We start from the raw sequence: 27,884 nt of genomic DNA, 5'->3' as shown, positions 1-27,884 counted from the left end.
CATGAATTAATAATAATACACACTATTAATGGAGTTTGATTGAAGGTGGGGCTGTGTCATAGCAACCTTGTGTGTTTCCCAAACGTTTTACACATTTAAACTGTGCAGCTATATAATTTAAGACAAATTTTTACTTTGAGAGAAAAACTGATATTAAAAATAAATACAGTATTTTTTTTTTAAATAATTGCCATTTATATTATACTAAATCCAAAAGGAACAATTTAAATTATTAAAGTGATTTCCATAAATATTGATCCAAAGCAAAAACATAATATTAATTCATATATTTAATTTTTTTAAGTTATTTAAATTTATTATAAATAAAAAACCATCTTGCAGTCAACATAATATACTGCTTACCCTTGTGAATTTAAATTAACCTTTGATTTATACCAAGGTTTTTCAAATTTTGATGTAAAGGACCCCCTAATATATTTGATCCTCTTACAACTACCTCGCTTCTGAAAATATAAATACAGTTATATAATTTAGGACACATTTGTACCCTGTGAGAAATATAGTGTGGCATTTAAAATTGAATTCAATAACTGGTATTTATGTTGTTATACTAACACTAAAAAGTATTAATAATTAAAAACAATTAATTATAAATATTGATCCAAAGTTACATGCATGCATAAATAAATATTCCTCAGAATTTTTTGAAGGACCAGAGTTAAAAAACCCCCCCAGAAACTTTCCATATATTAATTTATGAATTATTGATCTGTTTAAATGACTGTATACAGTCTTAATTACTATGTATGTTGACAGGGAAACAGAGAGACTCAATATTAAAAGTAATTTATTATAAATAAAATAACAGCACATCAGGTTCAGAGGTCCACTGCTGAAATGAATGTGTGTGCGTGTGCGTGTATAACTCAGCAGGGATCTGATGAACCTGATAACAGCTCATATAAAGGTTCTGTCGTGGTGTGTGTCCACGCAGGTGTTTAAAACTCCTCCAGATTGCTGCGTGTCTGTCTGAGTTCGTTCAGTGAGTGCATCACTTCCTGAAGTGATTTCTGGCCGAGCTGCTTCCCCGATCTCGTCCGCACGCTCACAGTCCCGCTCGCACTCTCCTTCTCTCCCACTACTGCATTATAAAACACAGACAAACATTTGTTTATCTGACCTTTTCCTAATAGGCCCCAGAACACTCATTCTTTACATGTGTACCAGCAGGGAACAATTAAACCATTAAAACACTTAAAGGTGAAGTGTGTCATTTCTGCACCGCATTCAACTGCACAAATGAACTGGGACACGAGAAAGCATTCCTGTATGAAAACACATCAGAATGAATCAGTACCGAATATATAATTGTACTGTGCGAGCTGCGTCGAGCGGATTTTCTTATTTAAGGTGTTTCCACGATCATCATCAATATCAGCCATGAATCCAGCTTCCCTCAGTCTGCAGACCACCTGAGACCACAGCAGAATGCATCACATACCCATAAACTGTTTAGAATGATTTTTCACAGTGTTGTATTTTCTCTGACCTCCTGTCCATACGTCTCACTGCTGCCCCCTACAGGCACCACCATCACCTGCGCCGGCGACAGCCAGAAAGGCCTGAGAGAGACACAAAATTGTACTTTACTAGTTCCACTTTACTGATGAACTGTCACACACACACACACACACACACACAGGTCAATCTCATGACACTGACTTACAGGCACACAAGGTTGCTATGACACAGCCTCACCTTCAATCAAACTCCATTAATAGTGTGTATTATTATTAATTGATGACGTAAAATGGTGAGCTACTAGCGCTAACTGTTGCTATTTTTACTACAACACAACTCGGAAAATAAAATACTGATATGATGACCACAGCTACTGAAAGAGCTTACAGGTGGTCATGGATATAAGTATAGGTTTAAACCAAATGCTGTAACCATGGATTTTTCCCCACAAGGAATCTAAACGCCCCGGATATCGAGGGAAATCCGGCATGTTTACATCCTAACAAATGGCATCTAGCTTTTCTTGTCTCAGCTGTTTGTAAGCTCTTTCAGTAGCCGTGGTCTACTAAAAGACTCAAAGCGCTAAAGTGGAGAGAAAAAAAAAACAATCGGGTCTTTATGAATAGGGTCTTTTCGGGTCTTTATTCGTCCACAGGCATCTTCCCATTCTTTTCTCCTCTTATCGCTAGGAAAGCAGTGAAGTCTTACATTGCTTCTCTTGTTGCTCTTTGACTGAAAATTACAACCAAAAGCCTCACAATGTGGCAGTGTATCAGTATTTTATTTTCTGAGTTGTGTTGCGGTAAAAAGTGCCAGTAGCTCACCGAGTGCAACCATTTGACGTCATCAACGCAGAATGTACTGTAATGGCACCCCCCCCCCCCAATAGTCCAAAAACTGTAGTTTTTTTAAAATAACATACATTTTCATGGGTTTTCTACTACATATTTAAATAAGACACATCATTTACGCTATATTAAGCTATATTTCCAAATAGAGTTAAATTTAAAGCTTTTGTTGTGGAATGAAAGGAACTAAAATACATATATTGTTAATAATGGTTATAAATTTTTCTTTTTTTATTGGCATTTTACATTATTTTTGAATGTAATAATAATGCGTCTTATACACTGATTCAAGTTGCACTATTTTTCTTTCAATAATGCAAATTTTGACCCTGTGTGACTCAGAAAATACACTATGCTGAAAAAAACTAAAACTTGCTGTACTTTTTCAGTAAGTGATGATAGCTTTGAGAACTGCTGGGAATTACTGGAACCTTCCAAGTAAAATATAAGGATGCACATGATGAGGGAAACATGCTTCATTTTCAGGAAAATAATGACAAAAATCTTAATGATCATAAAACAGGCTTAATATTCTTCATGCAATGTATAATTTAACATTTTTTTTTTTCCAGATTCGGGGTAAAAGGTGATCTAAACATGTCAGGCACATCTATCAGTGACGGTCAGAGGAGCTCTTACCCGACATACTGCAGATTGAATCTGATGGGCAGCTGGAAGTCCAGCTGGATCGTGGCACACTGGTGCTGTCGGCCGAGAGCGTCACGGATCTGGATATCAATCTGAATAGATGGTAAAAGAACAAAATGAAATACCAGATGAACACACATCTCTGTAGCTACCTAACAAATGAAGAGCTACTGAGATACAAGCTTTACTGCTCTGCAGAAACTAAACCTGACTGACGGTGCCAAGAACATGAATACAGAAGAGCTGCAGTAATGTGAAGAGAATGAATCTTGATGTGTCTGTTTAGAAACGTCAACTCTCCAGCCCAAAAACAGTTCAGTGTAAATGAATGTCGTCTGTGATATTTCTAGTGTGGCTTATATTTATGCTACCGTTCAAAACTGGGGGGCAGTATGTTTTATTTACATTTTTTTAAAGAAATAAATACTTTATTAATCAAGGATGCATTAAATTGACAATAAAGACATTTATAATGTTACAAATAGAGATCGACCGATATATCGGTTTACCGATATTTTCCCGATATTTAAGCATTTTACCATTATCGCATATCGGTTTTGTAATATCGGATTCATCGATAAATGCTGCCATCTTGTGGGTGATTTGAGAATTGCGCGCAGGATCACCATTGCAGCGCGTCTGAGGGGAAATAATCCATCAAGTCCTGTCCCAATAAACACGTAACTTTGCCTGAATTAAATAATAATAATGAATGAGCGCATGCTGGAAATAAAAGTGCTAAATTTAATTCTCTCTGTTGTATATTTGCTTATCATTAGTCTCATGAAGCCGCTTTATTGCTGTTCACTCAGAGGTTGATGCTCAGGAAATGCTCCAGCACGGCCACCGCATGTAACTTAACAAGATTCACTTGTTTGAAACACACTAAATTGCAATAACATTTACTATATAACCATTATTTCGCTAATAAACATCTAAATAAATCTCTATGGAATTCAATTATTTATCATCTCCGCGAGCGATTGCAGTTTGAGTATAGTTCTGTGTAAATGCATAGATAATCTGCACTGTCTGCAGGCATTTCATAATCTAGAAGGACAAAAACATTATTAATAATATAACAAACTCCTACTTCTATGGGTAAAAGTTTACTATAAATCTGAAAGTCTTTTTGGGAAGGGATCCACATACCAACTTATCACACTCGTTAAACTGTTTGATGTAAAAAAAAAACAATAAAACAGAAAACTGACTTTCTTCGCAAAGATGTATTATGGAAAAAAATAAACAATAGTGAAATGCACAATAGTAAACACAAAACAAATTAACAAACCATAACCCAATAGTACAAATGACTCAACCAACAAATATGCATACAAAATGAATAGTCATAATGATATGAGCATGTAATGTCGGATGCAACGAATGTGGTGATAATTATATGCCACAGTCCATAGGTGAAAGAAGAACTCTTCTAGTCTAGACAATGTAGATGCACACAATTACTCAATCCTTGTTAACAGTCCAGGCCAAAATTCAATACTCCACACAGCAATTCCCGACACAAACCGAAAATAGTTCTTCTCTTCTTGATTAATATCCCATTTCGGTAACCCAAGGCAAATGAGATATTATGCAGGTAAATTTATCCTTTCTAGTCCCAAACATGTACCATGAAGTAGAAAGTGGACCATTGGTACAAAAGAGGGTAGGTAAAAGGAGTCCTTCTACAAACAAAATATTAAGCATTATTATAAACCTCACCAACAATGGAATACAATTTATGCAGCCACCATTGAATGTAAGAAAAAACCTTACTTTGATTGAGCATAAAACGGTACGTTTCCCAATCAGGACATCAGTAAAGGCAAGGTTACCAGAGGGAAGCCATGCTTTCCTCTTACCAAACAGCTCTCTCTTCTTCTACTCCCTACCTGTATTTATGCTCAATCAAAAAGGAACAATAGTGCCCCTAATGGTGGGTAGTAGAATAACACTATAAGTAACATTTAACTGTTACATACCCCCCCGATCAGAAAGAGACTTGTCATAACCATAACAAGTTTTCAAATTCTGCACATGATGAGTCTCAACATTTTCAGAATCATTAAGAAAAGAAACAGAATAGTTGACAGGACCAAGACACTTGACAATCTTAGCTGGACCCTTCCACTTTGCGGCTAATTTAGCCATAAAGCCTTCCTCAGCTCTGGATAAAGGGTGAGACCGGACCCAGACTACATCTCCCACCTGGAATTTACTATACTTGCGTCGTAGGTCATAGTAATATTTTTGTCTATGTTGAGCTCGTTCCACATTTTTCTTTACAAGCTCAATGAGGTGTTCTTGTCTCTCCAACACACTATAGGCAGGACTACAAGGAGCCGGAGGTCGATGTAAAGCCCTCTCTAACGGTCCCTTTAATTTCCGTCCCAGAGCTACTTCGGCTGGCGTGAATCCTGTACTCTCCTGAAAAGTAGTATTGATTGCAAACCTAAATTCGGGTAACCACTGATCCCACTGGCGATGCTGATCTCCTACGTATGAAGCAATCATTGTCTTTAGGTTGCGATTGATCCGTTCTGTCATATTCGTTTGGGGGTGATAGGATGTGGTCAATTTTTGTGTTACTCCCCACTGTTTGCAAATTAAGGAAAGTAGCTGTGAAGTAAACTGAGCTCCGCGATCTGACACCAAATAAGCAGGGGTGCCCCATCGAGTAAAGATTTCCTCCACTAGGATTCTGGCTATTTGGGGAGCTTTCGCCACTCTCAAAGGGAATAATTCCACCCACTTGGAACAGTAGTCAACGATAACTAAGAGATGTTCATTTTGTTTGACACTCTTTGGAAAAGGACCCATCAGATCAACTCCAAGCATATAACCGGGTTCAACTACTGGTGTGGACTGTAGATATCCGGATAACTTGGTTAACACAGGCTTATACTTTTGACATGGTTGACACTCTTTACAATACTTCCACACATCAGTTCTCACATTTGGCCAATAGGCTATGTCCAGAAGTCGAAGAAGGGTTTTTAATCTTCCAAGATGACCGCTTAATGGGTTATCATGTACATATTGCAAGAACTCTTTACGAAAACACATGGGTATAACGAGCTGTAGCTTCTGTCCTTTATTTCCATCAGGTACACTGCGAAACAGTACTCCATTCTCGAGCAAGTAATGTACTCTTGAAAGGTCCTGAGAAGTTTGCGAGCTAGCCTTTTTACATAGCTCCTGGATTTCCAAATCGTTTTGTTGTACAGTAGTGATCTGATCAAGATCTACCGGTAAATTTGTTGGAAAAACAGTCGACTTGGTAGCTTTAACTACAGCCAGCAGCTCTGATGATCCTGGATGTTCTTGGTTTCTGGACAACACATCGGCTACGACATTACATATACCTTTTCTGTATTTAACTGTGAACTGAAAGCCTTGCAGACGTATAGTCCACCGTGTGAGACGAGAGTTTGGTTTAGGATGCTGAAAAACCCATGTGAGAGCTGCATGATCTGTGATGACTTCAAAAGGTTGCCCTTCCAAGTAATGTCTCCATTTCTCAACAGCCCATACCACAGCCAAACACTCTTTCTCTGAAACGGAATAAGCTTTTTCTGCTCCTCTTAATAGCCTAGAAGCATAGGCTACCACATGCTCCTCTCCCTCTGTTTCCTGGGTTAATACAGCCCCCAATCCAATCTCACTAGCATCGGTCTGTACCTTGAATGTCTTACTGAAATCTGGAGGGGTTAGTACTGGTGACTGTGTAAGATCCTTCTTTATTATCTCCAAAGCACGCTGACATTGCTCAGTCCAAATCCATGAAGCTTTCTTTTGTTTAAGAGCATGTAAAGGTGCAGCTTTTGCTGAGAAATTCGGGATAAAACGGTGGTACCACCCTGCCAAACCTAAGAAACGCTGAACATCCTTAATCGATTGGGGTATCGGAAAATCCTGGACAGCAGCTACCTTTGCTGGATCAGTTTTTACTCCTTCCGCTGAAACAATGTGACCAAGAAAAGTCAGTTCTCTTTGGATGAAGTTGCATTTTTTTAGGTTGAGAGTGAGGCCAGCATCTTGTAGACACTTAAAGACCTGGTTTAAATGTTGAAGATGCTCCATTTCGTTCCGAGAATACACCACCACATCGTCTATGTACACCAGACAACATTTTCCTCTTAAATCTCTGAGTACATGTTCCATCAATCTTTGGAATGAAGCAGCAGAGTTTTTCAATCCAAACGGAAGGCGTAAGAATTCAAATAGCCCTGAGGACGTCACAAATGCTGTTTTCTGGATACTATCTGCTTCCATGTCCATTTGCCAATAACCACTTTTAAGGTCAAGTGTGGTAAACACAACAGCTCCATGTAGTGACTCTAAAATGTCTGGAATTTGTGGCATGGGGTAAGCATCAAGATGCGTCTTCATATTCAGTCCTCGATAGTCAATACAGAATCTTGATCCACCGTCTTTCTTTGGAACGATTACCACAGGAGAAGCCCAAGGAGAGATTGAAGGACGTATGATTTCTTTGGCTAACAACTCTTTGATTTCAGTACCTATGAACTGCTGCTTATCCCTAGAAACTTTGTAGGCTCTTTTCCTGACTGGGATTTCATCTGTGGTAATAATGCGGTGTTTTATCAGGTTTGTATGTCCAATGTCGTGGGTACAAACGGTCGGCCAGTCTAACATAACATTTTCTAGATTCCTTTTAATCCAGGGTTGAGTGTCCGCTTTTTGAACAAGTTGCTGAACAGTCTGCAAGGTGTCATCAGTAACTGGAAGATTGGGTATAGCAAGATAAAAATGCACCGTGGAACAAACATCATTGTTCAAAAACGAAAAAGAAAGATCTGACTTAGCTCCTATGGCAGAAGGCAACATGTACTGAGCTTTTTGGAAGTCTAACACGATTCCCGTCATCAGTAGAAAATCCATGCCTAAAATGATTGGCACGGTCAAATCAATATCTCTCATAATGAACAACGTCAAATCCACTTGCAATCCTTGAATTTCTCCTCCCCAATTTACCTTTCCCAAAGCTGTCTGCCTCTGTCCATTGGCTAGCATGAAGGACTGTCCTTGGCACTGCTGGTACGATTCTGCTTTACACAATTGTTTCCAACAAGATTCCTGGATAAGGGATAAAGTGCTACCAGTATCCACCATGGCTGAGAAATATCTGTCTCTGATAACTATGGGAATATAAACAGTTTTAATGTCTGATCGTGTTGAATTTGGAGTGGATTGCATGACTCTGGTATTAGCTATATGAGGTTTTCGTTGAGATTCACGAGAATTTTGTGTCCTCCTTTGTTCTTCCCCATTTACCTGGCTCCAGTATCTTTTTGACTCATCAAAATCTCGCTCTATCTGTGTGCCAATTTTTACCAGTTCACCCACATCTCTCACAGTTCCTCTCATCATGCTTGCTAGCCGTGGATTACAATTCCGTAGTATAGCTTGTACTACTTCTCTTTCAGTCATCTCCTTTTTCCATCTCATGCACAAAGCACGGTAGTGAAAGGCAAAGTCTCGAATATTTTCCTTGACTCCTTGTTTCCTTTCTAATAACTTTCTTGCAGCCACTTCTTCATAATCTTCACTCAGAAAGGAGAGTAAGAAAGTTTCCTTAAACTGCTTCCAATTTCTGGCATGCCTTCTTTCAGCCATCCACCAATCTTTAGCTGTTCCCTTCAATACCGTCGTTAAGGCAGCCAATATCTCGGGGTCAGAAAGAGGACGAACAGCAAAATACTCTTCACATCTTTCAATAAACTCTACAGGATCTTCATCCTGAGTATTGCTAAAGTCAGGAAAGTCGATTTTTACAGGAGGGTTGTATTGCATTGAAGTCTCATGGACTGTTATGGGACTAGTGAGCTGTACATCAAAAGTTTGATCTCTTACATTCTTGACTGGAGTGGGTAATGAAGAACTTAGATGGGGCTGTTTGGGAGTAGACATGTTTGACATAAGAGATTTAAATTTTTGGTCAAGCTGGATATCTCTTCTTTTTAGACAGTCTACCATGGATCGTCCCAAATCTTGTATGGTGAATTCAAGCTTTTTCTTAATTCTGTCACATTCACGTTCTACAAAATAATGTATTCTCTCTTCGATGGTTTTACATTTGTTTTCCATCTCATCCTGAGAGACACATTCATCCACTCTCTGATGACAGTCTTCGACTCGGCCTTCAAGTGATGTTATTCTTTCATCCAGCCGTTCATTAAAAAGTGTAACAGATGGGATTGACTGTCCTAGTTCTCTATCATCTCCAAGTGGAGGAGGGGGTGGCAAAGGAAAATTATTCAGATCCTCACTGGAACGATCCTCCTCATCTTCCTCAGAGTCCAGGTACAAATCACTGAATGTATTGATCAATTCTTTGAGTGGCTCTCTGTGAGCGTTGAAGGACTCCGATGCAAAATCCAGGCTAGGTACGGCCCCATCCTCACCCAGAGCATTATGGCTTGTCATACTGAATAAAGACTCAAAACACAGTAAAATATCAGTGAGTGAAGTTAATTTTCAGGTCCCTGTTCGGGCGCCATTATATAACAAACTCCTACTTCTATGGGTAAAAGTTTACTATAAATCTGAAAGTCTTTTTGGGAAGGGATCCACATACCAACTTATCACACTCGTTAAACTGTTTGATGTAAAAAAAAAACAATAAAACAGAAAACTGACTTTCTTCGCAAAGATGTATTATGGAAAAAAATAAACAATAGTGAAATGCACAATAGTAAACACAAAACAAATTAACAAACCATAACCCAATAGTACAAATGACTCAACCAACAAATATGCATACAAAATGAATAGTCATAATGATATGAGCATGTAATGTCGGATGCAACGAATGTGGTGATAATTATATGCCACAGTCCATAGGTGAAAGAAGAACTCTTCTAGTCTAGACAATGTAGATGCACACAATTACTCAATCCTTGTTAACAGTCCAGGCCAAAATTCAATACTCCACACAGCAATTCCCGACACAAACCGAAAATAGTTCTTCTCTTCTTGATTAATATCCCATTTCGGTAACCCAAGGCAAATGAGATATTATGCAGGTAAATTTATCCTTTCTAGTCCCAAACATGTACCATGAAGTAGAAAGTGGACCATTGGTACAAAAGAGGGTAGGTAAAAGGAGTCCTTCTACAAACAAAATATTAAGCATTATTATAAACCTCACCAACAATGGAATACAATTTATGCAGCCACCATTGAATGTAAGAAAAAACCTTACTTTGATTGAGCATAAAACGGTACGTTTCCCAATCAGGACATCAGTAAAGGCAAGGTTACCAGAGGGAAGCCATGCTTTCCTCTTACCAAACAGCTCTCTCTTCTTCTACTCCCTACCTGTATTTATGCTCAATCAAAAAGGAACAATAGTGCCCCTAATGGTGGGTAGTAGAATAACACTATAAGTAACATTTAACTGTTACAATAATTCTGATATAACATTCCAGTTGAGAAACGCAATAAAATACAATGTTTTGTTTGTTATATTCCAATATTCTAGAGAATATTATTCAGTGAATTAACATGATCTAGTGAATTATTCTTGACTCTATAGGGCTATTAAACAGCTTATAAACCTACTAAAACTGTAGTTAAAAATTAAGTTAATATTACTCGTGTCCTTTATTTATTTTCTCCATTTGAAAACATTAGACATTCTACATTTATTTTGCTTATTGTTAATATTAGTGTTGTTACTGCTGGTGCATTTTTAATAAAATGGTTTTTGTTGTTGTAATATGAAGATTAAATTTAACATGAAAGACTGCTAATTTTCAACACTTAAAAAAAAAAAAAGGCTGAAAAAGAGGAAAAATCAAAGAGAAGTATGTTCTTACTTTACTCAGTCATTTATTTACTTTATAACAGTAAATAAATATCGGTTATCGGGCACATAAACATGCAAATAATTGGTATCGGTAATGAAAAAAAAACTATATCGGTCGATCGCTAGTTACAAAAGATTTCAATCTCAAATAAATGCTGTTCTTTTGAACTTTCTATTCATCTGTGAATCCTGAAAAATAAAATGCACCACAGTTTCCAGAAAAATATTATTAATAATAATAATAATGTTTTTCAACATTGATAATAATCAGATATGTTTGTTGAGCAGTAAATCAGTATATTATAATGATTTCTGAAGATCATGTGACACTGAAGACTGGAGTAATGATGCTGAAAATACAGCTGTAGATCACAGAAATAAATTACAGTTTAACACATATTCACATAGAAAACAGTTATGTTTAATTCTAATAATATTTCACAGTTTTTACTGTATTTTTGATCAGACAAATGAAGCCTTGGTGAGCAGAAGGGATTACATTTTTTTTAAAACGTACTGACCTCAAATTTTTGTGTATATGAGAAATTTATGTATAAAGAATGGACATTAATAGCAACATCAAGATTAAAAATTATATGAATGTATAAGGGAAAGTGTAAGTGTTCGTCATTTTTCTTCACTGGTTTTGTTTTTACCAGAGTGACAAATGAATTTCTCATGCAGTGTCTGGCCAGAAAACGTCTTTCTTTCTGCCAGCCTCACCTTTGGTCCATAAAACGCCCCGTCTCCGGGATTCAACTCCCAGTGCTCCTCAAACTGCTTGAGACTGCTCTCCAACTGCTGCTCCGGGACAAACACAAGAGAGACACGTTACAGAAGAAAACCTGGAATGTGTCAGTGTTCGGTTTGGCCCTGGAAACCCTAATAAAAGAATCTGCTGTAAACATCTAATTCAATAATCCCAAAACATGAGCAGATGAAAGCAGCATTAGTTTGAGGGAGAGAGCGCTAGGAGAGATATTACTGTGTCCTTGTTTAACCCAAAGATACCAGACAACCCGGCCTGGAAACCACATCCATCATCATAAAGCAAAGAGCATGCTATACATTAAAGGGATAGTTCACCCAAAAATTGGGGGTTGCAATTGATTGCATAATATTTTTTAAGTCAATGGCTACCGTCAACTGCTTGGTTACTAATATTAATCTAAATATCTTCTTTGCGTTCAACAGCTGAAAGAAACTCATACAAGTTTTCATTTTAGGGTGAACTATCCCTGGCTGAAGAGCTCCTGTAGTGCGCTTTATATACTGCATACTCTGCTCTGATTGGCTGTTCGTTTCCCTCCTCTGACGTTCATGACCTACTCGGCTCATTCCACACTGTGACCCTGATCAACATTAATGAATCTCTGACACGTTATCCGTCTGTTTGGACCTGCCCTACGCTTACGCCGCTTGTTTCCTATAGTGTCTCGCTGCATACTGTAAGTACAGATAAGATCTTACAATCCCCACAGCACTGCAGGAACACACCTTACTGTTAACAAACTATTAAAAATTGTTTGCAAAAACAAATATTATATGAAAAATGTAAAAAAAAAAAAAAAAAAAAAAAGATATTCTTTTTAACTGAAATATGCTTAAGTTAAAGCTGCCATAGAATGCATTGATACAGTATTTTAAATTGTTCTCTGATATCTACACAGAAGGTATGTGGCTTAGGTAAGGGCAAAAATTAACCCGTTTTACATGTCCATTTAAAACCCTAGGATTTCTCCCTAGAATGAAACGGTCTGTTATTGGCTTATTTGGCAGGGTCATGAATAATAATGAGCTCTGCTCTGATTGGTTGTTTCACAGTGCTGCTCATTTCAGTAACTCACATCATGGAGGAAACACAGGGAAAATATATATTTAAATACTTTCTCTCGCAGTTATATCGTCGGGTAATTATACTGTATATAAAATGCGGGCATCAGGGAGCCGTTATTTATACGCGAGGCATTGGAACTGCTTTTGAACGATCGGTCGATCGCGTTATAGTTTCATTTTCAAGATACGCGATCACACAAACGGTTTATTCTATGTAGCAGCAGTACTTATCACACATTTTACAAGATCAGATGCTTGTCAGTGGTGCTCAGGATCTGTAAATCATTCACCATCATCCTCAGTCATCTCTCCTTACTCTGTTTATGTGGTAAGTGAAATCTTATGTACTGTAATGTAAAAGGCTACCTCTAGCAAGGAGCTAACCGTGTCTCTTTAGTGGCTCGAGTTACTTTCAGTGCCTTTCTGAATACAGACACCAACCCATCCTGCACTACACATCCCCTGCACAGCCTGGAACATAACATTTATTTCCATGATCTGCCATTTTCGCTGTTGTCCTCGCTTGTTTCTTCACAATACCTGCAGAACTTCTGATGGTTCGTCTGGCCTCGAACATGGGCGGGTTTATGCAAATGTTGGGGGCGTAACTATTAGTGATCCCAGCTGTAACATCACAGCCGCAGTTATGATCTGATTCGACTGTTTTTCAGTGGACTTTTGCATTCACGAGATTTACATAAGGAGGAGGAAACTATGGTGTTTGAGGCTCACGGTATATCATTTCCATGAACAGAACTGTTATTACTCAACTATGCCCAGGTAAAGACAGTTTTCCATTCTATGGTACCTTTAAAGTATTAAAATGACAAAAAAAAATAAAAGCTAAATAGAAATATTGTACACAAACAAAATCTACATTTATAAAACCTAAAAAAATTGAAATGTTGCCTTGGCAGCTATCCAAGTAAAATATGTTTAACTCGACCTAAAATTACTAAAACTAAAACAGAAATAAAAATAAAGTCAAACAGAAATAAAAAAATAAATCTCAAAATGTTGCCTTCTCATCTAACTGATATAACTAAGTTTAAGTTACTTCTATTAAAACTGAAATAGAAATAAATTAAAAGGTAAACTGAAATATAAAAAAAGTAATAAAAAAAAATTACATGAATATCAAAATTAAAACAAAAACACATTGTCTTGGTTACTAAAACTAAATCTGAAATAAAAATAAATTAAAGCTAAAAAGAAATATATATATAAAAAAAAAGAATGACAAAAGCACAACACAATAATAAAATAATGAAAAGTGGAAATATAAAAATAAAAGCTAACTGACAATTTTCACTAAAAACTTCAATATTATATATTTAATGCTAAAATAAGTCTGTCACAGACCGAGGTGGGCGGCGGTCAGCAGGTGTGATTGACAGGTGTACCTGCTCGGCAGCGTCCCAGAGGGCGGGCTCTCCCAGACAGGGCGAGGGGCGCGTGGAGAGGAGACAGTGAAAGGAGAAACCAAAGACACGATATACGCTCCTCACGAAGTCCAAACACGCCGTGATCTCCTCCTCCAGCTGAAGAGAGAAGCAGCAGCACATAAACAACTGAAGGGTGTGTATGAGACACAGTATAAACACTGACATTATATCAGATCAATCATAGGTCAGTCCAAACACTGAACGAGCGAGACACATTCCTTCACACACAAAAACACCGTTTATGACGAATAAAGAGCTTTTGTGTGGCTCCTCAAGGGAGAGGAAGCTCACAGGCTTTACTTTTGGAAATACCAATGGAAACTAAGGGTAAATAGGGTCAGAAATGATGTTTCTGTTAATGGCATTAGAAGACACACGGCTGTCACCGAGCTCTAATTTAGCAGTTCATATGCCTTTAATTTGATTATGGTCAAACTGGTGATCTTATTTTGTGATTTGAAGCATTCATTGTGTTGAAATTCCTGATTAAAAAAAAGCACAACACTAACACAGCACTTTGTGGTAATTAAGTTTATTAACTAGAACAACTCCAACCGTAAAGAGGCCAATTATTACTAAACATCTGATGCTTACAGTGCACGAACACAAGATACAATGAACTAACATTAAAACTCATTCAGATCCAAAGCAAATATTCCTACGATTCTAAGAAGGATGATGGATTTGGTTTAATATTTACTGAAATATCATGCTGTATTTTTTATTTATTTTTTCTTCATTCTTGTATATTTTCAGTTTTTTTATCTACTATTAATTGTACTGTAGTAGTAGTAGTATATATTTATTTAATGCCATGTCAGCATCGTAGGCTATTTTCATAGCAAAAAAAATACAAGTATAACAAATACAATAAAAACCAGCAAACAAACAAACACAAGTTATATTACACAAGATTGTTTACATTAACATATGATACTTTTTCTGGTAAAACTATACTAAACTCTTTAAGTGAGTTCACTTCATAAGAGATTTTTCTACATACATTAAGAGCTGGACAGTGCAATACAATGTGTTTGACAGAAAGGGGAATCTTGCAGAACATGCATTAGTCGGGTCTTCAGCTTTAAGCAAAAATGCATTAGTCGGGTCTTGTATGGCCTATGACACATTTGCTAAATACCACTTGAACAAATCTAGTTTTAAAAGAGATAAAACATTTTTTAAATTTACGGATATATTTAATGTATTAATTGTACTGTACATAATATTAAAATGGCAGTTTTTCTCATTTATACTTTCTTTCTACAATATGAGATTGGCCAGTAAGTGATTAGCTCTGAAGACTGGTCTGAAACTTTGTGCTGTGGTCAAGTAAAACAACTCTTAAATACAATAATTATCACATAAAAAACTGGGGACAATCTTGGAAACTGGAGAAACAGGTCCTTTTATGTTTTTCCCACACCCCCAACTCACTCATTTATTCTGACATTTGTGTTTTTCGATATTATTGATGCTTTTGCAACAATAACTGAATTGCTCTGAAGCTGTACCTGTTCAGGTGTGCAGAAGATGTGTGCGTCGTCCTGGCAGAGGCGCCGGACCCTGGTTAAACCCCCCAGTGCCCCCGAGTGTTCGTGACGGTGCAGCGGATGGGAAGCTCTCGCCACGAACGCACCCGCTGCTCGAACATCACACTGCGCAGAGGACACAGATTCATCTCTCCACACAATCTGAAAACTCTCTTATGATTTGAGAAAATGCATGTGAATTAAATAACACTTTATAATATACACTGTCCAAACATTTGGGGTTGGCAGAACACTTTCTAAAGAGGTGCTTGACTTTTTTTTTCTTGGCTTGATGCTTCTTTCATTAAGAAAACGCATTATTATCACTAGGGCTGCTTGATTTTGGCAAAAATCATTATTACAATTTATTTAAAGATGGTGATGGTGTTTTGGGACTCCCAAAACCAAAATATGAACCTTTCATAACCCATAATAGGGGCACTTTAATTGCTCAGCCCTAGAAACTGATCACTCGATATACACCAATAGTTTGAGTTAATTTGTCGGGTTGGGCCGCACTGACCAGTGCGCAGGGCAGTTCATGTGTTTGAGAGCGAAGGTGTGCGGCTCACAGGTCACGGTGAACATGTTCTCACTGTAATGCTCCCAGTGACCCGATCGCTCCCACAGAGTCGTGCTGTACAGCGTCGGGGTCACGACCTCGCTGAAGCCCCGCCTCCTGTACTCACTCTGACAGGAAGAGGAAGTGGTTACATTAGTTTATGAGCGCATTCAAAATGTTGGAGTAAAATATATATAATATGCATGCACACGTATGCATAAATTGAGTTTTTTTTAACACTGTAAAGCATAAAATATGAAATAAAATACAAAAATATTTTTTAAAAATCTGAAAAAAATTAAAATGCTTTACTTGTTCAGTATAATATTTGATCCATCAGGCTTTTATGGCTCATATAGTGAAAATATGTAGAAAAAAACAGCTACTTTTTATTTAGAGACAAAAATATGCAATTTGGTGCAGATGCTGATTTCTATATGATCCCAAAGTACGAGGGAATTCTGATGTTTGTAATGTTAATCAATGAGATCTTTATGACAGTACAGCAGATAAAATCAGTCATCAAACTATATCTCCAATAATATGTCTTAGTAAGATGAGATTTAAATGATCAAAACACATAATTCATTGCAATGATGATTGAGAGATGACAGCAAACAGACATGAAGCAGCAGCTGAAGCTGGACGTTTGTACAATTACACTGAAAGAGCTTTTACTGGATAAACTATAAACTATCAATCAGGCCTTAGAAATTTGCGTATCAAATATACTAGTTTTATAGGGTTAAGATTATTAGAAATATTATTTAAGGCTAGTATGTTAAAATTTTTAAGTGCTGTAGTATATCTTTGGCCTCTGTACAGCGTATCCTACACCCTACACCCTTCTGAGTGCTCACTTCAACCGCCCTAAAGAGTGAGCAAGACACATTCACTCAATAATGCACAGTATGTGCATGCTTATTCTCTTACAGGGTCATGCAAAACGATATACTGTTGATGAATGAGAGAGACCTTTACCTTTATAAAGTCAGTGAGCGTGTTGTATATATGAGCTCCTTTAGGCATGAAGAAACAGCTGCCAGGACTGACATCATGAAAGAAGAAGAGCTCCTGCGCCTGAGACAAGAACAACATCAGAGCCAGCTGGAAATATCATACAAACAGACAAAACACTGCTCTGGTTTATGTTGCTCTGGCTCATATATGACACTCGTCTTGGGCTCATACTGACACACTTCAGCATGAACGAAACGCCATGCTAAAGTAAATGCCACGGTAGAAATGTATGATGAAAACACACTTGTTTATGAATCAAGAGTATTTTGACTCCTTATCTTCATGCTGTTGTGAGCCTCACACAGTAAAGCAGTCATTCAGAGGATACTGAGGATACCATCTGTGTGTTTAACACCCCTCACCTTCCCGATTCTCCGGTGGTCTCTCTTTCTGGCCTCTTCCTGTTCTCTCTCCCATTCCTCTCGCTCTCTCTCTCCTGGAAACGCCACGCCGATCATCCTGAGGATGCCTGACGCCTCTGTTGAACCGGACAGAGTTACAGGAGACACCTGAGAGAGAACGATACAGTGTGAAATAAGAGTTACGAGTAAGATAATGTCAGAGATGCAAAGAGATAAGCATCGCTTTTGATTCTGATAGGGACACAATCTGAGCTCTGGCAGATGATGAGACTGCTGCAGGGCTTTTTTTTAAATAAACTAATATTTTTATTCAGCAAGGATGCATTAAATTGATCAGAAGTGACAGTTACAAACATTTTTTCAAATCTTAAACTATTTTAAAACCATGGGAGACCACAGACATGAAGACAGTTCAACAGATTTTTAGCCTTATAATCCTCTGAACGTGCACACTAGATAATTAGACCAGACCACACACTTGATGATTGTAGGAACGATTTCACAGAGACTCACGAGATCAAACGTGACTAGAGAAGAAAAACAAATAGAGGACAATCAATGTTGTCAGCTGGAACTTCCGGTGCGCGTTCTGCTTCACAGTGAAAAACAAAGTATAGAAAAGAATATGGGTGATGTTCTCTGCTTTCATGGCATGTTTGTGGCTGCCAATTTTCAGCTATAGAAGCACGCAACATCTGGTAGGTGACGCTTGCTCGCTCTCATTGGCTATCACGTCAGAGGCAGCCCGATCAAGAGTCGTAAATATCAGACATGTTTTAGAGTTCGGGGACGCTCCATCTCGATCGGGAGCAGTGAAATAATCGTAATAACACCACACAATAGAGGATTTTTTGGACAACATCTAGTGTGCGGCCAGCCTTGGAGAGGCAGAGTCTCTCAGAAGTAAAGATGGGCAGAGGCTCTCCAATCTGTGAAAGAGTGCGTAAAAAGATTGTAAAATACTTTAAAAACAATGTTCCTCAACATCAAATTGCAAAGGCTTTGCAAATTTCATCATCTACAGTGCATAACATCATCAGAAGTTTCAGAGAAACTGGAGAAATCTCTGTGCGTAAGGGACAAGGCCAAAGACCTTTATTGGATGCCCGTGGTCTTCAGGCCCTCAGACAACACTGCATCACTCATCGGCATGATTCTGTCATTGACATCGCTAAATGGGCCCAGGAATACTTCCAGAATCCACTGTCGGTAAACACAATCCGCCGTGCCATCTGCAGATGCCAACTAAAGCTCTATCATGCAAAAAGGAAGCCATATGTGAACATGGTCCAGAAGCGCCGTCGTGTCCTGTGGGCCAAGGCTCATTTAAAATGGAGTGTTTCAAAGTGGAAACGTGTTCTATGGTCAGACGAGTCCAAATTTGACAATGTTGTTGGAAATCACAAGCACCGTGTCCTCCGGGCAAAAGAGGAGGGAGACCGTCCAGGGTGTCATCAGCGTTCAGTTCAGAAGCCAGCATCTCTGATGGTATGGGGGTGAATAAGTGCATATGGTATGGGCAGCTTGCATGTTTTGGAAGGCACTATGAATGCTGAAAGGTATATAAAGGTTTTAGAGCAACATATGCTCCCCTTCAGAAGATGTCTATTTCAGGGAAGGCCTTGTGTATTTCAGCAGGACAATGCAAAACCACATCTGCAGCTATTACAACAGCATGGCTTCGTAGTAGAAGAGTCTGGGTGCTGAATTGGCCTGCCTGCAGTCCAGTCTTTCACCTATAGAGAACATTTGGCTCATCATTAAACGAAAAATACATCAAAGATGCCCACGAACTCTTCAGCAGCTGGAAACCTATATCAGGCAAGAATGGGACCAAATTCCAACACCAAATCTCCAGAAACTCATAACCTCGATGCCCAGACGTCTTCAAACGGTTTTGAAAAGAAGAGGAGATGCTACACCATGGTAAAGGTGCATGTAGCAGGCATCAAATGTGAAATGAGTTCATTTTGTGCATAAAATTGCAAAATTTATGTTTAAACATTTATGCTCTCTATGTTCTATTGTGAATAAAATATTGGTTCATGTGATTTGAAATTCTTTTAGTTTTTATTTTATAAAAAAAAAAAAAAATGTCCCAACATTTCCAGAATGCGGGTTGTAAAAACTAAAATAAATAAATAAAAAAATCATAAAAACTATATAAACAATTAAAAAATAGCAATAAGAGACAAAAAACTTATTTAAAATTAAAAATGAACAAAATCTAAATAGTATATCAATGGTACAAAAACAGCACTGGTTGCAACTAAATGTCATTATGTAGAAAGAAGCAGTTTGAAGATTCTCCATAGTTTACAAAATATTGTGGCATATAAACAAAGGCATGATGTAAAGGTTTATCATCACATTAACATAAGAATACATAATCATCAAGAGCAGTCTGAACGCAAAGTGAGAGTAAAGTGTGTCACGCGTGTATGAAAACAAACACAAAATAACACATTTGCAGAGCACTCTCTGACAAAGCCCAGAAAAACACAGGACAGAGCACTTTGGCATAAAACAAACCAAAAGCATGGATGAAAAAGCAGTACATATCGGATGAAGCACTTGAATTCATGTCTTCGCGCCGCGAGGTGATGTCCGGGTAAAATCGATTCTGACGCACAGTACAGCCAGCGGATCGATCCATTTGGCTGTTTTATTATGTAAATAATACTTCTATAGTTCATAAAGATAATTTGCACTTTTTTCCTATTGCACTATATATTTCTCACCCATTTTTGTGTGTAGTTTGTGAATCATTTGCACTGCTTGTATTTTTGTTGCACAAGACACTTTCACAACTTGCTGCACTGTTTGTATTTGTTGTTCATACTCAGATTGAAAATATATTTGTTTCTGGGGAAAAAGGTCACTTTTTTACTGTATTTTGTTATTATATAACACTGTTTCCAGTTTCTTTACTCTCTAAAAGTTCTTCGGATACATCTATATTGTTAGTAAAGTAAATGGACCTGCTTTTCACTGAAAAGCGCCTATAACAATATTGTAACTTGCTTGGGGGATATGTAGAAGACATTTTATTTGGAAGTGTAAAACACCCAGATAAAACTTTCTAAAGAAAGAAATCTGAACTTTTCTCAGTTTCTGTTTGAGTACACAGTACAAAAACACCCAATTATTGCTTGCGTTTTTCTTAAAATTCATTCATTCTTAGAGAAAACAAAGGGAAAATTGGGACTTTAAATGAGCTAAACTGAACCTTCAAGTTCTCCAGAGGAGAACTGGCCCCCCGGCTGAGCCTGGTTTCTCCCAAGGTTTTTCCTCCATTCTGTCACAGAGGGAGTTTTGGGTCCTTGATGCTGTCGCCTCTGTCTTGCTCAGTTGGGGACACTTCATTTCTAGTGATTATCGTCAATTTGATTTCACAGATACTATTGAAACTAAACTGATCTACACAATGACATCTCTGAACTCAATAATGAAATGCCTTTAACTGAAAATTGAGTGTTTAATCTTATTTTTATACATTACTGACACTCTATCCTCCAATCTGATACTGTTAAGTGCTTTGACACAATCTGTATTGTTAAAAGCGCTATATAAATAAAGGGGACTTGACTTGTTTATACTGATATATGGCACTTGATGCTGACTGCTAGAATAGGTCTGAAAAAACAAAGAAAAGTACCGGCGTGTCAGGTGCCCCCAAAATGCTCTAGGTCTTTAAGGGTTAAACAAAACCAGAAACGCTCTGAACTGCTCAAAGAAACACAGGACTGAAAACAAAATGTTCCATAAATAAAACTGAACCAGTCCCGTGTCACGACCCTAAAGAGAGAACGACAGTGTGTGGAAAGAGAAGGAAAAGTGAGAAACAGGAAGAGCGAGAGATATTAATACCATCAGCGGGAAGCTGCTATGGAAACCATGCAACAACGATGCAAACACTGTTATTATGACAACAGATCAGCCTGAGTGTCCTCTGTCACGCTACTCAAACAACACACACACACACTAACAGAGGAGAAGCGTGAGAGTTACCTGCAGCATCTTAAAGGCCTTCAGGAAGCCTGTGTGTGGCAGAAGAACTCCTGAACACACACCCACACTGTCTCCACACCTGACAGAGACACACACACACATCAGACACCAAACACACACCATCTGCTCCAGCAGGACACTGAGAGACTTCAGACCTGTAGACACCGAGTGTGTTTCCCATCATCTGCTCTTCAGCCAGCTGCAGCCTGACAGCATCATCCTGCACACACACACACACAGACACACAGACACACACAGACACACACAGACACACACACACACAGACACACACAGACACACAGACACACACAGACACACAGACACACACACACACACAGACACACACACACACACACAGACACACACAGACACACACAGACAGACACACACACACACACACACACACACACAGACATTTAAAATTATTAAGTATTTTTGACTAGTTTTGATTCATTAAATAATACATTGGTCAGCAGAACAATTAAATACGTTCTTAAATGTCTTAAAATGAATAGTAGTGTATGTACAGATTATAGTAGGGCTGCACGATAAATCAAAATAAAACCGATGTCATGATATGGTTTAGTCTCAATCAAATCCCAAATGCTGTGACAGTTGTAGTGTATAATAAAATAATAATAATTGCTATTATTATTATTATATATTATTATTTGTCCTAAATACTTCATTTTTTATTTTACAATGAAACATTACAACAGTAATATTACTTTTGTTCTTATGTTGTTGTTTTTTTTGTAATAACAACAAAAATACGTTGCATAGCAATTAGATTTTTTCCAAATCATGCATCTCTAGTTTTTCACGCATTATCTGCACGAGTAAGCTAGCTCAAGGAAAGATAAACCACAAAAACACCAAACCATGGGCACAAGAACACTGTAAAGATCAACAACAAGAGGAAAAGCTGACCTGGAAGACCTCTTTTAGGTCCTGTACCGTGACCTCGAGCTTGATGATGGGAATCTTCCCAGCTGCCATCTGCTCCACGTCCAACAGAGAGAGAGCGCTACGACACACAGCGCTACAGCTCAGTCCTGTTTCATTTATTACTTTAATGCATTTAAAATGAACATCAGATGCAGTGCTAATATCAGCGGCTGGAAAGAGACGGTGTTTACTTGTTTTGGAGCTGGTAATCACAGTACAGGCCTGTGTCAGAGACTCCCTCTCGACACACGTGAGCGCTGAAGTGATTCTCCATCACACTCGCTAACACACACGCGGCTGTCCGCCACACCACCTACAGCAGGGACACACACACCACCATCACCAGAGTCACTGTCAAGCACAGCTAAACATGCTCAGGTCAAAGCTCTCAAAGCAATTAAATTAAAATTCAACATCCACCAATTCAAAATCAGCATCAAATATTAAAATATATGATCTTTTTTGATATTTTTGGTTTTAGGGTGAAATATTACACGAACTAAAAGGTTTTGAGAAGTTAACGCTCTAAGGCAAAACTCTGAAACACTCAGAAGCTTGTACCTGTCTGCCCTCCAGCGAGTCAAAACCCAGCAGCTGCAGGTCACAGTCCTCCACAAGAGGGCGACTCAGATCCCACAGATCTCCATTCACTCTGCCCACCACTGCCCCTTTAACACTGTAAACACACACACACACACACACACACACCATGGCACAACTAACAATTAGTAACAACAGTCTAAGGCAGCACTAAAAAAACACTGTAGGATTTACTTAATTATCTGTCAAAAATAAATTCTCTCATCTGAGGGCCTCGCCAAAACTTCAAACTTCCAAGGCGGCTTTGGGAAATTATTCAATAGAATATAATACAAAAAATATTAATCATATTAATTCAAAAATAAAATCACCTTTAAAATGTTAAAACATATACAGTGGTGTGAAAAAGTTTTTTTTTTTTTGCATGTTGGTCACACTTTAATGTTTCAGATCATCAAACAAATTTAAATATTTATCAAAGATAACAAGTAAACACAACATGCAGTTTTGAAATGAAGGTTCACCACTGTTCCATGTTTTCTCCATTTGTGGATAATGGCTCTCACTGTGGTTCGCTGGAGTCCCAAAGCTTTAGAAATGCACTTTTTCACACAGGGCCATGTGGGTTTGGATTTTGTTTTCCCTTCATAAAAAAACCCTTCATTTCAAAACTGCATGTTGTGTTTACTTGTGTTATCTTTGATAAATATTTAAATTAGTTTGATCTGAAACATTAGTGTGTGACAAACATGCAAAAAAATAAAAAAATCAGGAAGGGGGCCAACACTTTTTCACACCACTGTATATATATATATATATATATATATATATATATATATATATATATATATATATATATAGAAATTATATCTTTTTTTTTTTTTTTTTACCTTTGATAACTATTTTTCCTGTTTGTTTCCCAATTCTTTATTCAAAAAAATATATATATACATTTAAATGAATAATAATAATAAAGTAAATTAGTAGTGCTCTTGGTATCAATGGCATAATTATATCATACTGCCCACATACAGAATTATTACACAATATACAGTGAGGGTCAAAACAGTGGCTGTCAAACGATTACTTGTGATTAATTGCATCCAAAATACGTTTTTGTTTACATAATATGCATGTGTGTATTGTGTATATTTATTATATATATATAATATAAATTATATGAATATAAATATATGTAAATATATATATACTGTTTGTGTGTCTTTATATACTCAATTAATATACACAGTACACACACACATACTATGTAAACAAAAACTTTTAATTTGGATGCAATTAATCACAAGTAATCGTTTGACAGTACTAATATTTATATATACACACACATTTATATACATATCTATAAGAATATAATACAAACAATATGAATCATTAATTTAAATAAAACAAAAATCACATTTAATATATATATGAGTCTGTGGCTTATATTTACCATTGACTCTTGGCGATCTGTGATGGTGAGGTCACCCCAGCTGACCCTTTGACCGTCCTGCTGTCAGCCAATCGGATGGTCAGCTCCGATCACAGAGAGACTGGAAAATCCGTAAGCGCTCGGTCTGACTGGCAGACGGCTGCAGCTGGAACAGAGAGAGAGAGACAGAGAGACAGAGAGAGAGTGAGAGTGAGAGTGAGAGTGAGAGAGAGAGAGAGAGAGAGAGAGAGAGAGAGAGAGAGAGAGAGAGAGAGAGAGAGAGAGAGAGAGAGAGAGACGCACAGATGAGCCTTCAGTCACTGTCAGAAGGAAATATGAGGACAAGTGAAGGAACAACACCACTGGAACTCTCTAGTCTCAGACACAGCAACTGCACTCCTGTAGCTATTTAATCACACCGTTAAACCCGTCTTTAGAAAGAAATACACTAATACATGCAATAACCTGTATTAAAGTAATACTTCAAGGTCAGAGAACTAAATTAGTAGTTCTCTTGGTATCAATAGCATTATTATATCAGACTGCCACATACTGAATTATTATACAGTGAGGGCCACAGATGTGGGACTGCTAATGAAAATATTCTGCATTTATTTAATAACAAATTACCTAAAAATGTAACTAAAATTAATATTAACATGAGAATACATGTTTTTGTTGTATTTTGCTTTAATGAAAGCAGCACTGAAGCATGAACTAAACCTGATGAGCTCCAGCACGATCTGAGATGATACAGAAGAGCATCTTAAGATCCAATGCAAGATCAGTCACATTTCTTGTGTATTACACATAATAATGTTTGTTTTCCTTTTCTGCAAAAATACTAAAATTGAAAACATTTTGAACTTGACGTTTAATCCTCACTACACTCATCATAGAGAGCTTTTCACACCTTTAGTAATGAAGTATAATAAATGAGAAAAAAAATTATATATTAAATATAATATATAAAAATAAATGATCAATGTTGAACACAGTTGTGCTGCACAATATTTGTTTTTGTTTTTTTGGGACCTGTGATATTTTTTTTAGGATTCTCTGATTAATAAAAAGTTGAAAAGAAAAGCATTTATTTAAAAAAGAAATTGTTTTATAATATACAATGCTATTCAAAACCTTGGGGTCAGTACATATTTTTAAAGAAATTAATAATTTTATTCAGGAGGGATGTGTTAAATGAATAAAAAGTCATAGTAAAGACTTATATTGTTAGAAAAGATTTATATTTTGAACAAATGCTGCTCTTTTTTACTTTGTATTCATCAAAGAAAAAAATATCATGTTCCAAAAAACAATATTAAGCAGCACGACAGCTTCAACACTCATAATAAATCAGTATATTATTATGATTTCTGAAGATCATGTGACACTGAAGACTGAGTAATGATGCTGAAAATACAGCTGCAGGTCACAGAAATATATTACAGTTTAAAGTATATTAAAATAGGAACCCAATATTAGGAATTGCAATAAGATTTCACAATATTACTGTATTTTTGATTGAATAAATACAGCCTTGATGAGCAGAAGAGACTCGCTTATAAACATTAAAGCATCTTACTGATCCCAAACTTTTGAGCAGCAGTGTTTAAATACATACATCCAAAAACAATGCATAAATAAACAAAATGCATGCATACACAAATAATACAGAGTTATTATAAATCAGAATGTCCAACATCTACAACTTTCACTTCATACAAAAACACACATCATGCTATGCTAAGCCCATTCTCAAAGCTACACTAAAACATGTCAGATGAGGGTGTCTCGTCTCACACACACACACGCACGCGCACGCGCACGCGCACGCGCACACCTTCCCATACAGTCTGCTGCTGCGCACCGCTGCTCTCACTGCCGCCTGACAGACGGGCCACCTCCAGAACCCGACTACGACCATCATACACCCCAAACTCAACGCTACGGCTTCATCATTTCTCCTCCAAACATCACACGTTGCCCTCTCTCAGCGCGCCGCCATTTTTCCGGAACTATTACATCGGCACAGAGCGAGAAACCCGATTCGCCGAAGGCATTCGAAGGAGGGCGGGCTCTGCGTGAAAAACAACCAATGAGAAGCGAAGCCAGGCGTGCGTCACCAGCGTCCACTCAGTGACTGACAGCTAAACGCAGAACACATTCAAATAAACGGATTCTACAGAGAAGTGAACAGTGAAGGACTGGTTTGGAAGGAACCAAAGCAACATCATATATTTAGAGAAACAAACTCAAGTTAAACTCTCTCCATCACTTCAGCCTGATCTGAGGCGTCTTTGTACGAGGTAAAATAAATAAAAATCACCACCTTGATATTTCTACAGGACCCTAGAGACTAAATGCTAAATTTATCCGTGTATAATTAACTAACTAGTGCACTAGTGAGTGCTGTCTCCTGAGGGAGCCTTTAGAAGGACATTGATGCAAGCAATCATAGATAAGCGAAAAACTGTCACTATAACTTGCTAAATAGTCCAAACGTTAAAAAAACAAGTTTACTATGTAGATTACAGCAAAAGGTAACATTTAAATGTCAATAATCTGCTTGTAAACAGGTAAAGTACATTATAAGTGTGTTCCAGACACAACTCCATCAAACCAAACCTGTGTTAATCTGATTTTAGTGTCTGTTTGCATGATATTAAACCACACTCCTTCACCATTAGCTTTCAGCTGCTTGGGTTCAGTGCTAAGAATATTTTATAGCTACTGGTCACTAAAAAGGCTAACATTGAGGAAAATGAATGAGCCTTCACTGCCATAGTTTACAAAACTAAGCCAATTCAGCACAATGTCTCAGATATGAACACAGTCAAGTAATCATTGATCATCATCAGCAACATTAAATATTCTATACATTACTGACAGTGTTTGGTTGCACATACAATATCAGTGATCATTGGTAATGTCCCAATGTGAAGAACTCCTCCAACTGACATCTAATCTGATGATGTTTAGCTGGATGTGTGTGCAGACGTCTGACACATTCCCTTTAAATCAAGAAGAATCCTTTATAACAACACAATATACGGTTAAAGTCATGGCGTGGAGGTATTATTAGCCTATTCTATGGTGTCTCAAATCTTTAAGTCAGGAATATAAATGCATAATAAAGTAGAACTTGTTTAAATTTGCTGTTTGTTTAGTTTAATACAGAGCTTACCATCAATCATAAGTATCATTACTGTAGGGCCACAAAACTCAAGTCTTCTCAAATAATCAAGAGAAAAAAAAACTCTGTACTTGCAAAGAAAATTGTTGTGAGGACATTTGTTGTGAGGAACGTCCGAAGGTTGCTGCAGAACAATTAGGCACTACAAGGTTTAGTTTTCTGAGAATAGTACTGCATATCAGTTTAAT

At 37.4% G+C, this 27,884-nt stretch overlaps 1 pseudogene across 1 annotated transcript; it reads right to left on the bottom strand.

Moving 5' to 3' along the window:
• Positions 1-792: 792 nt before the first annotated feature.
• LOC306887281 (threonine--tRNA ligase 2, cytoplasmic-like) lies at positions 793-26,427 on the bottom strand (annotated as a pseudogene). The gene is made up of 17 exons (XR_013785953.1): positions 26,344-26,427; positions 24,525-24,607; positions 23,093-23,207; positions 22,723-22,844; positions 22,514-22,610; positions 21,739-21,803; positions 21,584-21,662; positions 17,573-17,719; positions 17,172-17,270; positions 16,152-16,318; positions 15,611-15,754; positions 14,055-14,192; positions 11,539-11,616; positions 2,970-3,070; positions 1,511-1,583; positions 1,319-1,433; positions 793-1,102 (listed from the first exon to the last, which is right to left on the bottom strand). The product of XR_013785953.1 is annotated as a threonine--tRNA ligase 2, cytoplasmic-like (transcript).
• Positions 26,428-27,884: the final 1,457 nt, after the last annotated feature.

The sequence above is a fragment of the Barbus barbus genome, assembly GCF_936440315.1.
Source record: "Barbus barbus genome assembly, chromosome: 21".
NCBI classification, from domain to species: domain Eukaryota; kingdom Metazoa; phylum Chordata; class Actinopteri; order Cypriniformes; family Cyprinidae; genus Barbus; species Barbus barbus.
The sequence above is the reverse complement of the archived record's forward strand: the minus strand, read 5'-3'. Positions and strand labels throughout refer to the sequence as shown.